We start from the raw sequence: 12,669 nt of genomic DNA, 5'->3' as shown, positions 1-12,669 counted from the left end.
AACTTTATAAAGAATTTTTAGATTGAGTTTTAATTAGCCCCTCAGGGCACACACTAAAGCCAAGTTACATAGTTGCCATTAGTCTCTGCCCGCAATCTTTCTGAAAATGTCCTTCTTTGCCTCAGTTATAACAAGTTTGTGGCCGCAATGTGGCAGCAAGTATCTGGGCTCAATGTAATTCAGTGCCTACATTTTGACAAGCTCTAATCATTTTGGCTATATTAGGGTGCTGCCCCTTAAGAGGAGCCAATACCTTTTGGCAATCGGCATTTGCATTCTCATAAACCATTTGTATGGTGAACACCTTTGCTACTTGTCCTACTGTAAAGCCAGCAGTCAGGGCCAGGGCCACCATCACAGCCGCCTCCTGGCCCATGCAGGTTCGCAGTGGATTCGGACAGTCGGTTAAAAAACAACGGAGCCAAAAACTGGTGGGCCATAGTCTTTAATTCTAGCTTGCACCCGGCGGGCAAGTAAAAACACACACTGGGCTCCAAAACCCAATCACATTCAGTGCTCACAAAGCCACTGATTTATCCGAGTTTCCTAGAATCAAAGGTTTCTAGCTCACCAGCCTTATTCTCCTCAGTTCCCCATCTCCTTCCTTATCCCAGATAGAAACTCTGCACAAATTGGCATCTCACTCAGCACTCCGCCATCTTGGCTGCTTCTCCTGGCCTCCTCCACGTGGCCTTTCTCTGCTCTCCTCTGCTCTCTCTTCTAATGATAATCTCAGGAACCAAGAGCCCAAGCTCCCGCTCCGACCCCATTTTATAGTGTAGAAATCCAAACCCTTAATCCAATATACATAATAGGGAAGTCTCTAATACAAAATCACTTCTCTGAGGCATGATTGGATTGTACCACCCCACTTCAAAAAAGGGTAGGAAAAGCTTAATCCCAAAACTAAGCCCCAGGCTACAAGGATTCTCAACACACATTAATATCACCTGGGCAACGGCCTCCATGTGGGCAGTGCCACTTTAACAAAATGAGCATAATACATTTTATCTGCCCAACACCTACCAATCGTGAGATGGCAGTTTGCAGGTGATTAATGAAGTCAATATAGGGTCTGTTAGGTCTCTGATGGATGCTTACAAAAGAGCCCATAGGGGCTTAGTATCTGGAATCCAAACCTATGCCTTAAAAGGTGCTATAAGAAACCTGAAATAAGGCAGCATGGTTCATGCGGGCCTGAGCTTGGAGAGTGTCATAAACCCCGGCTCCTGTGAGCATATCAACACCAATTGGAACTCCTGAATTCAGATTCTCTACAGCTGTGTCTTAGCTGCATCCTGGTATTGTAGCCAGACACTGTGTTGAGCAGTGGTGGTTATTGCTTTCACTAACTAACTGTTGGACAGATAAAATGTATTATGCTCACTTTGTTAAAAATAGCGCTGCCCACGTGAGGCCGTTGCCCAGGTGATATTAATATGTGTTGAGAATCCTTGTAGCCTGGGGCTTGGTTTTGGGATTAAGCCTTTCCCACCCTTTTTGATGTGGGGTGGTACAATCCAATCATGCCTCAGAGAAGTGACTTTGTATTAGAGACTTCCCTACTTTGTATATTGGATTAGAGGTTGTGAAGCTACAATATAAAATGAGGGCGGAACGAGAGTTGGCTCTTGGTTCCTGGGATGATTAGCATGAGAGAGCAGAGGGAGCAGAGCAGAGAGCAGAAAGAGGTCATGTGGCCAGGAGAAGCAGCCAAGATGGCAGACTGCTGAGTGAGATGCCAGTTTGTGCAGAATTTGTATCTGGGATAAGAAGGAGATGGGGAACTGAGGAGAATAAGGCTGGTGAGCTAGAAACCTTTTGTAAAGCCAGGAGGCAGGGCCATGGCCAGCATCAGAGCTGCCTGGCTCATGCAGGTTCGCATTGGATTCGGACAGTCGGTAAAGAAACCATGGAGCCAAAAACTGGTGGGCCATAGCCTTTAATCCTAGCTTGCACCCAGCGGGCAAGTAAAAATACACACTGGGCTCCAAAACCCAGTCACACTCAGTGCTCACAAAGCTACTGACTTATCCGAGTTTCCTAGAATCAAAGGTTTCTAGCTCACCAGACTTATTCTCCTCTGTTCCCCATCTCCCTCCTTATCCCAGATACAAACTCTACACAAACTGGCATCTCACTCAGCACTCCGCCATCTTAGCTGCTTCTCCTGGCCTCCTCCACGTGGCCTCCTTTAGCTGCTGGCTCTACTCTCTCCGCTCTCTCATGCTAACCTCAGGAACCAAGAGAGCAAACTCCCGTTCCGCCCCCACTTTATACTGTAGCTTCACAGCCTCTAATCCAATATACAAAGTAGGGAAGTCTCTAATACAAAGTCACTTCTCTGAGGCATGATTGGATTGTACCACCTCACACCAAAAAGGGTGGGACAGGCTTAATCCCAAAACCAAGCCTCAGGCTACAACAATTCTCAACACACATTAATATCACCTGGGCAACGGCCTCTTTAACAAAGTGAGCATAATACATTTTATCTGCCCAACACCTTTGATTCTAGGAAACTCAGATAAGTCAGTAGCTTTGTGAGCACTGAATGTGAGTGGGTTTTGGAGCCCAGTGTGTGTTTTTACTTGCCCGCTGGGTGCAAGCTAGGATTAAAGAAGATGGCCCATCAGTTTTTGGCTCTGTTGTTTCTTTACCAACTGTCCAAATCCAATGCGAACCTGCATGGGCCGGGCTGCTGTGATAGTGGCAGCCATGGCCACTGGCTTTACACTAACCCTTTCCAGTCCCGTGGGGTCATTTCATATCCTGCCCGATAGCTTCTATAATTCCCTTGGCGAATGTACTCTGTAATTCATTTTTGGAGCCAGAGCCCCATTTGCTTCCAGTCTTCATAGTCTAGGCTCCCTTCTCTCAGATACCAAGGACACTGTTGACGCACCACAACAAGCAGCTTTGTGAGTTGCCTATCGGTGACCTTACATCCTGTATTGTGGAAGAGGCCGTGGATTTGGAGCTTATGGTCGCACTGCCTAGGGGACAGGGAATTTCATATGCTAGAGGGCAAATGAAGAAGAGGAGAAAGGAGGGGAGTCTCCTGGTCTTAAACCACAGATGATCGGAGGCTATTCCTTCATCATCTGTGTCCCACTTACCGGGATGTGTTGGACATCCTTCCCCTTTTCTGGGCTTTGGAAGGTCATTTCGGGCAGCACTTTTCGTGGAGGCAATGACTACTTGGAGACCACATGGAGTGCACCAAGGGACCTACGGGAGACTACCTCACAATCCCCTATATAGGTTTCATGAGATGCCTCAACCCCCAGTTCCTATAGGTATTCATTAATACACACAAATAGAAACAAGGATAAGAATGAGGAAGTCTGGAAGCAGAGAAGAGAATGAGGGAGTCAGGAAGCAGAACTTCTTTAGAACAGACAAAAGGGCAAGGGAGTAGCTCAAATGTCCCCACCTCCTGATTAATCAGAATTGCTAATTCTTTCCCTTTTGTGCTGTGTTCAGCACAGTACTGCATTCAGTACTTTTGTCAGTAAAGCCACTGTGGCTTTTGTCTCAGGGCACTGAACTCTGTCCCTGTTATATGTTCCTATTCAGGGCCTCTACAAACATCAACTTGTTCCACTTAGTTGTACATTCACTAGTTGCTGCATCTTGCATGTGCCCTGACTGGGGATCGAACCCCCGACCTTGGTGTATTCATACCATGCTCTAACCAACTGAGCTACCAGGCCAGGGCCATAATTTGTATTTCTTATCCCTTCACTTTTTGCACCCAGACCTTCATGCCCCTCTCTTATCTGGCAACCATCAGTTTGCTCTCTGTATCTGTAAGTCTGTTTCTATTTTTCTTTTGTTCCCTTATTTTGTTGTTTAGATTTCACATGAAGTGAAATTGTAATATCTCCTATTTTGTTTCTGATTTTATTTTATCCTTGCCCCCCCCCCTTAGGCTAGCTAAAAGTTTGCCATTTTATGTTCACAAAAATCAGTTCTTAGTTTTGTTGATATTTTCTATTGTTTTCCTGGCGGTTTCTGAAAAGAAATCAGCCATTAATCATACTGAAAATCTTATATACTTAACGAATAAATTCTTTATGCTGCTTTCAAATTTTCAAAATTCAAAGTTTCAAAATTTTGACTTTAATGTGTTTTGGTGTGGATCTCTTTAAGTTTATCTTGCGTGAAATTTGTGGACTTCTTGACTATGTATATTTGTGCCTTCATCAGTTTTAGGATGCTTTCGGTCATTATTTCTTTAACAATTTCTTCTGCCTCGTCTTATCTCTCTTCCTCTTATAGGACTCTTATTGTAAGGTCGGTGGATAGCGGGATGGTCATGTGGGGAACTCAGATCCGCCCACTTTGGCTAGGACCTCCCACAATCAAGCCCGCCAAAGGAAGCTTCCCAGGAACCATTTGGAAAGAAGCAATCATCTGCCAGCCAGTGAAATTTTACCACGTCATAGTAGCTCCACTTCCCTAGAGGGACCCTTTAAATATCTCCCACGCGGTTTAATCCGTGCAACTTCCCTAGCCTCCATTTTTCTTTCTTTCCTTGGGGCCAGGGAACCTTGCCGGGCGGGGTGTGCGCTCTGTACTCAATAAAGCCGTTTACTTATTCCACACTTTGCGGCTCTGGCCCCGTTCCTTCCTTCTTGGCGGGGAAAAATACCTTACACTTATGATGAGGTATGTTTGATGGAATCCACATGTCTCTCTGATTGTGTTTATTTTTCTTTATCTGCTTCTCAGACTCAATATTTTCAACTGCTTTATATTCAAATATGCTGACCTTTTCTTCTACTTTCTCAAATTTGTTGATAAGCTCCCTCAGGGAATTTTTTTCATTTTAGTGATTGTATTTTTGGCTTTTGAATTTTTTGTTCAGGTCCTTTTTAATAATTTTCATCTCTTTATTGATAGTCCATTTTGTTCACATATAATTTTCCAGATTTTCCTTAGTTCTTTGTCCATGCTTTCCTTCAGCTCTTTGTGCATATTTAAGACCGTCAACTTAAAGTCTTTATCTGGTTATGTCCAATGTGTGGGCTTCCTTAAGGATGGTGTCTGTCAAATTATAGTTTTTCCTGTGAATGGGCCATACTCTTCTGTTTATTTGTATGCTTTTTAATTGTTTGTTGAGAACTGGACATTCTGAGTATTATAATGTGATATCTCTGGAAATCTGATTCTTCCACTCCTTAGAGCAGTGGTTCTCAAAGTGTGCACCAGGGAGCACTGGTGTGCCCTAGAAGATTTCCAGGTGCGCCCTATGGTATTCCAGAGAAATATGTGCCTGTTGGGGACCAAAAAACCAACAGGGTTTTTGGAGTTTAGATTTTGGGGGGACAGAAGTGTGGGAAATTGGCTGTAAGCTGACAATCTGCCCAACCCCCCACCTCATTTGCCTGATTAGGTTGCAAAATGCTGTTAAGCTGGGTTGTTTACACTACCCCCCATGTTCCCTGGAAAGACTGGAGGCAAGTTTCTTCTGTCCTTTGTTTGGTGTAATGTTAAGATGATATATATGGTGGGAGTTTTCTTCACTCAACACAATTAAGAGTAAAAAGAGGAATTCTTCAATGTATTGACGAGGAAATGAGAGTTTGCCTTTCAAATATATGCCCAAACATTGAAGAGATCGCTAGGACACATCAAGCTCATGTTTCTCATAAACACAAGAATGAAAAAACTTAACACATTTATGCTAGGACCTGCCAAATTTACTAAATCTTACTAAGAATTAATCTATAGATATAGAAAAAGATAACTTTTTTGTCATATTTTTATTTTTTAACCCCTCTTTTTTTTACAAATTTTAAAAAGCATAACTCAAAAAATGTAACATAAAAATGTTTTTAAATGTCAGAATAAATTTAATTTTGTGTATTTATTTCATTATCATAAAAGCATGCTTGGACTTTATATTTTTTTCTTTAATATTTGACTAAATTATTATAACATATTTCTCAGAAATTTGTATATAGTGCACCTACAATTATTTGTAGGATTTTAAATGTGCCCCAACTTCAAAAAGTTTGAGAACTACTGCCTTAGAGTTTGCAGGTATTTACTTGTTAAGAGTTACAGGCATCCATTTTGACTTTTCCAGACAATTTTTGCCAAGTGTGCAGTCTTTGTGTGGTCCCTGAAGTTTCAGTTTCATCTGCAGCCAGTCAGTGACTTGGCAAAGGTTTATCTCTCTCTCCCACAAAAAAATGTTCTGTTCCTTTAAATGTTTTGATATATGGCACTGTAGAAGCTGCTGCAGCCCAAGGAGGCTGAAACCAAGGCAAACAGCTGCACCTGTCCCTCAGGGATTCACCAAACCAACCAAATTCCCACAGTATCAGTTAGTAGCTAGTTCATGGTGCTCTCTTATAAAAAATGTTATGATGTCCAACCACTTTTCTCAAAATTTTTTTTGTATTTTTCTGAAGTGAGGAGCAGGAAGGCAGAGAGACAGACTTCCACAGGCGCTCAACTAGGATCCACCAGGCATGCCCACTAGGGGACGATGCTTTACTCATCTGAGTGTTGCTCTGTTGCGGCCGGAGCCATTCTAGCACCTGAGGTGGAGGCCATGGAGCCATGCTCAGTGCCCGGGCCAACTTTGCTCCAGTGGAGCCTTGGCTGCGGGAGGGGAAGAGAGAGACAGAGAGAAAGGAGAGGGGGAAGGGTGGAGAAGCAGATGGACGCTTCTCTTATGTGCCCTGACTGGGAATCAAACCCAGGATATCCACACGCCAGGCCGATGCTCTAGCACTGAGCCAACCAGCCAGGGCTTCCATCACTTTTTAGCTCAATGATTGCTTTTTTTCAGCTCTTTTCAGCTCAATGGTTGTTATGGTGGAGGAACCAAACCCTCGAGTTTCCTATTCTGCCATTTTGCATGCTGTCATTCTTATTGTTTAGTTTTTAACATTTTAAATCTTTTATTCATTTACAATTTATGCCTGTGTATGATGTGCGAGGATTAGTAGGTCATGACTTAGAATCTATACTTAATACCAGATTGGGACTCCAGAGTGTAATCACCATGTTAGGACTGGAAAATCCTAGGATTGGTTCCCAAAGTGCTAAACTCAGCAGCATGCCTGCATGCCCAGGCTTATCCCAGTTTCTCAAGGATAGCTTGTATGAGGATAAAGAGACCTTAAGCAGATGTGGAGAGGACAAAGATTGGGAGGGATGCAGTCAGGACAGGGTGGACCAGATACAAGGTAGTGACAGAAAGACTGTGCCCATCAAAGCAGTGTGCATCAAGGGGTGATGGGATGCAGAGGAAGTGGGGATTGGAGGTGAGGACAGTTTTGGAATGGGGATGAGGATGTGGTCTTTCATCCCAAGGCCCACGGAAGAGAGGGGCTGGGATCTTAGTTAATTAGAAGAGATAATTGAGTTCTTGAGTCTGAGGCTTCAAAACAGGCTGAAACCTTACCCAGGACACGGAGTGCCCTGGCTAGTGAGAGGTAAGCATTCCTTTGACAGGACTGGGGGGGAAAAGGAGGTTATATCTCTTGATTATTTAACCTGGGCTGATGGCAGATTGTGGTGCCAGAAAGCTTTTAGTTTCCATCTTTCTAATCTTCTCATCTCCACGTGTCCTACACTCTGGGGAGGTGATTAAGTACTGAGCAACCTGTCTCTGAAGAGAACTCAGAGATGTAGGATAACAAGGGCCTAGGGGTACATTTAAATCATTCCAGAGTAATTGCCTATTAGATTGTTTCCACTGTTTTTAAACATGGCTACACTTCAGAATCTGGTGAGGAGATTATGATTATTATTATTATTATTTTTTCATTTTTTCAAAGCTGGAAACGGGGAGGTAGCCAGACAGACTCCCGCATGCGCCCGACTAGGATCCACCCGGCATGCCCACCAGGGGGCGATGCTTTGCCCCTCTGGGGCGTCGCTCTGTTGCATCCAGAGCCATTCTTAGCGCCTGAGGCAGAGGCCACAGAGCCATCCTCAGTGCCCGGGCCATCTTTGCTCCAATGGAGCCTCGCTGCAGGACGGGAAGAGAGAGACAGAGAGGAAGGAGAGGGGGAGGGGTGGAGAAGCAGATGGGTGCTTCTCCTGTGTGCCTTGGCCGGGAATCGAACCCAGGACTCCTGCATGCCAGGCCGACGCTCTACTGCTGAACCAAGCGGCCAGGGCCCAATTATTATTATTATTTTTTAATGTGATAGTTAATTTTATTTGTCAGTATGTCAACTTGATTGGGCCATGGAGTACCTGGACATGATTCTGGGTGTGTCACTGAGTCTGTTTCTGGGTGAGATTAATTTTTTTGTTTGTTTGTTTTGTTTTTGGTATTTTTCTGAAGTAAGAAGCAGGGAGGCAGAGAGACAGACTCCTGCATGTGCCTGACTGAAATCCACCCGGCATGCCCACCAGGGGACGATGCTTTGTCCATCTGGGGCGTTGCTCTGTTGCAACCAGAGCACCTGAGGCAGAGGCCATGGAGCCATCCTCAGCGCCTGGGCCAACTTTGTTCCATGGAGCCTTGGCTGTGGGAGGGGAAGAGAGAGATAGAGAGAAAGGAGAGGGGGAAGGGTGGAGAAGCAGATGGGTGCCTCTCCTGTGTGCCCTGACTGGGAATCAAACCCAGGACATCCACATGCTGGGCTGACACTCTACCACTGAGCCAACTGACCAGGGGAGATTAACATTTTAATTAGTACACTGAGTAAAGCTGTCCCCCAACCTTCCTGAGGATCAGGGACTGTCCTGCTTCCTCTCCTAATATCTCAGGTTGCCTCTCTGTCCCAAGATATCCTGCCTCCTTCTCCTATTTATGCCATCACTGGTAGGGCCTCTTATTTGTCAGATGGTGTCCATAGCCTTCTTAGGTCTCATCCTCGACTACTTTTCTTGATTCAGAAAGTTTTTCCTAGGACCTACCTAAAGTCCCTACTTCTGAACTTGAGCTTGTAGTGGTAGACCAGGTTAAGGGAGATGTTCTATCCTGGAGGTATTGGGGTTTCCCTGCTTGCTCCTGGGGCTTAAAACCTAAGTTAGGGGCCCTGGCCAGTTGGCTCAGTGATAGAGCGTCGGCCTGGCATGCAGGAATCCTGGGTTCGATTCCCGGCCAGGGCACATAGGAGAAGCGCCCATCTGCTTCTCCACCCCTCCCCCTCTCCTTCCTCTCTGTCTCTCTCTTTCTCTCCCGCAGCGGAGGCTCCATTGGAGCAAAAGATGGCCCGGGCGCTGGGGATGGCTCCTTGGCCTCTGCCCCAGGTGCTAGAGTGGCTCTGGTCGCGACAGAGCGATGCCCTGGATGGACAGAGCATCGTCCCCTGGTGGGCGTGCCAGGTGGATCCCGGTTGGGCACATGCGGGAGTCTGTCTGACGGCCTCCCCGTTTCCAGCTTCAGAAAAATACAAAAAAAAAACAACAACAAAGAAAGAAAAAAATCCAACCCCCCCCCTAAGTTAGGGCCTGACCAGGCGGTGGCGCAGTGGATAGAGCATTGGACTGGGATGCAGAGGACCCAGGTTCGAGACCCCAAGGTTGCCAGATTGAGCGTGGGCTCATCTGGTTTGAACAAAAAGCCCACCAGCTTGAACCCAAGCTGGATCTGGGGAAGGGTAGGGCTCCAGCAAGGGGTTACTTGGTCTGCTGAAGGCCTGTGGTCAAGGCACATATGAGAAAGCAATCAATGAACAACTAAGGTGTTGCAATGCGCAATGAAAAACTAATGATTGATGTTCTCATCTCTCTCTGTTCCTGTCTGTCTGTCCCTGTCTATCCCTCTCTCTCTCTGAAAAAACAAACAAACAAACAAACAAACAACAAAAAAAAACCCCTAAGTTAGGGGCATTCAGAGAAAGGGAAGGAAAATGTGGGAGCTTTTCCAGGGACAACAGATACCTGGCTGGACAAAAAGCCAAGGCTGGAAAGAGCTGCTCTCAGAGCAGGAGGGTATCAGCAAATCCTTGCCACACACTGGGCTGCAGGACCTGCACCACCTATGTAGTGGTGGCGGGGGCATCAGAGGGGTCCACTGAAAGAGCCAGTAGGACTGGAGTCCAGGTATAAACACACTTATCAGGAGAGGGATTGAGATTATGAAAGGAATTGTTATCCTTCTCTGGGACCCAAGTCAGCCACACAGCCGTTCCTCTGCCCTCAATGCTGGCCTGGGCTCAACCGCGCCACAGGCCCACTGGAGCTTGGTGAGAGGGTCTGGAGCTTGCAGCCTTGAACAAAGCTTCTCTTGGTCCTCATACCAGATTAGATGTAGACATTACGGAAAGGGGACACAGAAACTCAAATGGCTCTACATCTGGTATGTAAATGTCCACCTAAAAATTCCAGACCTTTGGGTGAAAATATGGCTTGAGGAGCTCTTGGGAGAACACAGGTACTATTGACAGGCTCCGGGGTACCGAAGTGCAGAGGAGTGCTGTCCTGGAAGTCTTGGTGCCTGGGGGTGAGAGGTGAGAGGTGAGGGAGGTACGCATGGCGACTTCGGCTTTACCTCTGCAGATGAGTTCAGAACGAACTCACCCTCTCACCAGATCGAGACCCTGAAGGTGAGGAGAGGAGGTGTGCTAATTCATTCCCTACTCACCTCCAGTGTCAGAAGGACCACTACCTCTTTAGGACAGACACCTGGGTCAGGCTCTGAGGGAGCGGCCCTAGGTATTCAGGCCTGGTGGGGGCTTCCAGGGTAACAGATGCTCCAGGTTGGCAGGCAGGATCTGGGGAAGGGTAGGGCAGGGATTTCAGCTCAGAGGCTGGGCTAGTCCCAGAACAGGGCTTGGGCAGGCTGGGCCACTGCAGGCTACCAAGGGTCAAAGGGCTGGGCAGCTTGGTGCTCCTGGGTTCCCAGATGAGCACTGAGTCCTCCAGGGACAAGCTACTCTGATGGTTGTGTAGCTGTTACTGAAGGAGCCTCTGAATTCCTGGAGTGCAGATGACTCGTACATTCCTAAGCATGTGATAGTTGTGTGCTTAGTGCATTTGTAGATATTCTCGATGTGTAGCTACCTAGGGTTAGGGTTAGAGTTAGGGCTCTGCTAGATGATCATTGACACAGTGGTTACAGTTGGAGGTGGTAAGCATAGGGCCATGTGAAGATATTGGGGTAATCTGACCAGCATTAGCTTGACAGGTGTGTCTATCTGGTTTACTCTTTCCTTAGAGTCTGTGTCTGCTGTGTCAGAGAGGTTGGGGGTTCAGGACTCTGCAGTAAACTGGGGATACCCATGAGGATGGGGATGGATGTGTAGGTGAAGGATAGGCTTCTGAAGAGGACAGCGGACTCACCTGCTGACTATGACATGTTTTTAAAAGCATGCAGCTAAATTGTGGAGACCAGGGCTATGCAAGTGAACCCAAGACTATCCTCATTAAAGGACAAGCAATTGGGCAGAAATGACAAACCAGAATTTAGAGGAAGGATAAACAGTCCTGGTCTGACGTGGCCAAGGAGACTTAATGGAGGAGAAGAGCACTGAAGGATGGATTTGGACTGCATTTGTGTTCATAGGTCTGTAAGATGGGCTGCGTCTGTTTGCATGTGTGCAAGGCTGTGCTTGTGTCTGCAAGTGTGCTTGTGCTTGCTTGAGCATATCTAACTCATGGTGTTCATGACTATGTAGATGTGTTTTCTGGACTTGTCTCTTGTAACTCTGAACTAGTTTCCGTGTGGCATTGTTGAAGTTGTGCCTTTCTGTTTATCTGTCTGTGTGGCTGGGTGTCTCTGTCCATGTGTCTTGGACTGTGTGTGAGATTCTGCCTGGCCTCTCACTTTACCCTGCCCCTCTCCCCTGATGCGCCTCAGCTGACAGCACTAGTTACACAAGGAATGGCTTCCTTTTCCTTTCTGCTGCCATCTGGATTCCCATGGATCTAGCTGCCTTCCCAGGGCCTTGCCCCTGTGGCCTCTGTGGCAGCCTTGACCTTGGGAGTGATACACTGTGGAAATCCCCCAATAGGCTTCTTGCCTGGCCTTGAACCCAGAAATTTTATAGTGCAGGAGAGTAACAAGGCAGCAAAGGCGTCCAATTGGCAACACCCAGCCCCTTTCTGGAAACACAGATCTTCCTCTGGCCCCTTCCCAGAACCCCTAGGTCTTCCCCATGCTCGCATCCAGACTATTCAGGGTCCTGGCCTCACTGTCTCTGGGGATGAGAACGCACAGTCCTCTGCAAACCCAGCCAGCCCTGTCGGGGATCTGGTGCTCTGTGTTCCCCAGCGTCATATATGCCTGCATTGTGCTCGTTCTTCTATCCCCACTTGAACTCAAGGTTGTCCTCCTTCCTTCCTGTCCCTGCAGTGGACAGAGGAACCATTCTTGTCCTTCATTCTCTGACAGCTCTGGCCTGTGCCTTGGGCCCCTGCGCCCAGGTGGAGCACCAGGCTTTGGATGGCTGATAAAGAGCAGAGGCTCAGGCCCCTCTCACATGGTGCAGAAAGCAGTATCTCCATGGGGTTCATTCCTGGGCTCATGCTGTGTTTGTTGCCCTCCCTGTGTGGGCTGCGGCGAGCAGGTACAAACATGAAGCTGACAATGTCTTATTCTCTAGGACTCAGTGTCTAACAGGAGAAGTGATTTAAAAGAGAAGCCACTATTCTTTCCTGCAGGTGGTCAGTTGTCTGAAATCCCCTCCATAGAATTCTGTAGTGCCCTTGGCAGAGATCAAGGGAAGGGCTCCAGAAATTCATAGC

This window comes from Saccopteryx bilineata, chromosome 2 (assembly GCF_036850765.1).
Source record: "Saccopteryx bilineata isolate mSacBil1 chromosome 2, mSacBil1_pri_phased_curated, whole genome shotgun sequence".
Classification (NCBI taxonomy): Eukaryota; Metazoa; Chordata; class Mammalia; order Chiroptera; family Emballonuridae; genus Saccopteryx; species Saccopteryx bilineata.
Note: the sequence above shows the minus strand (reverse complement) of the source record.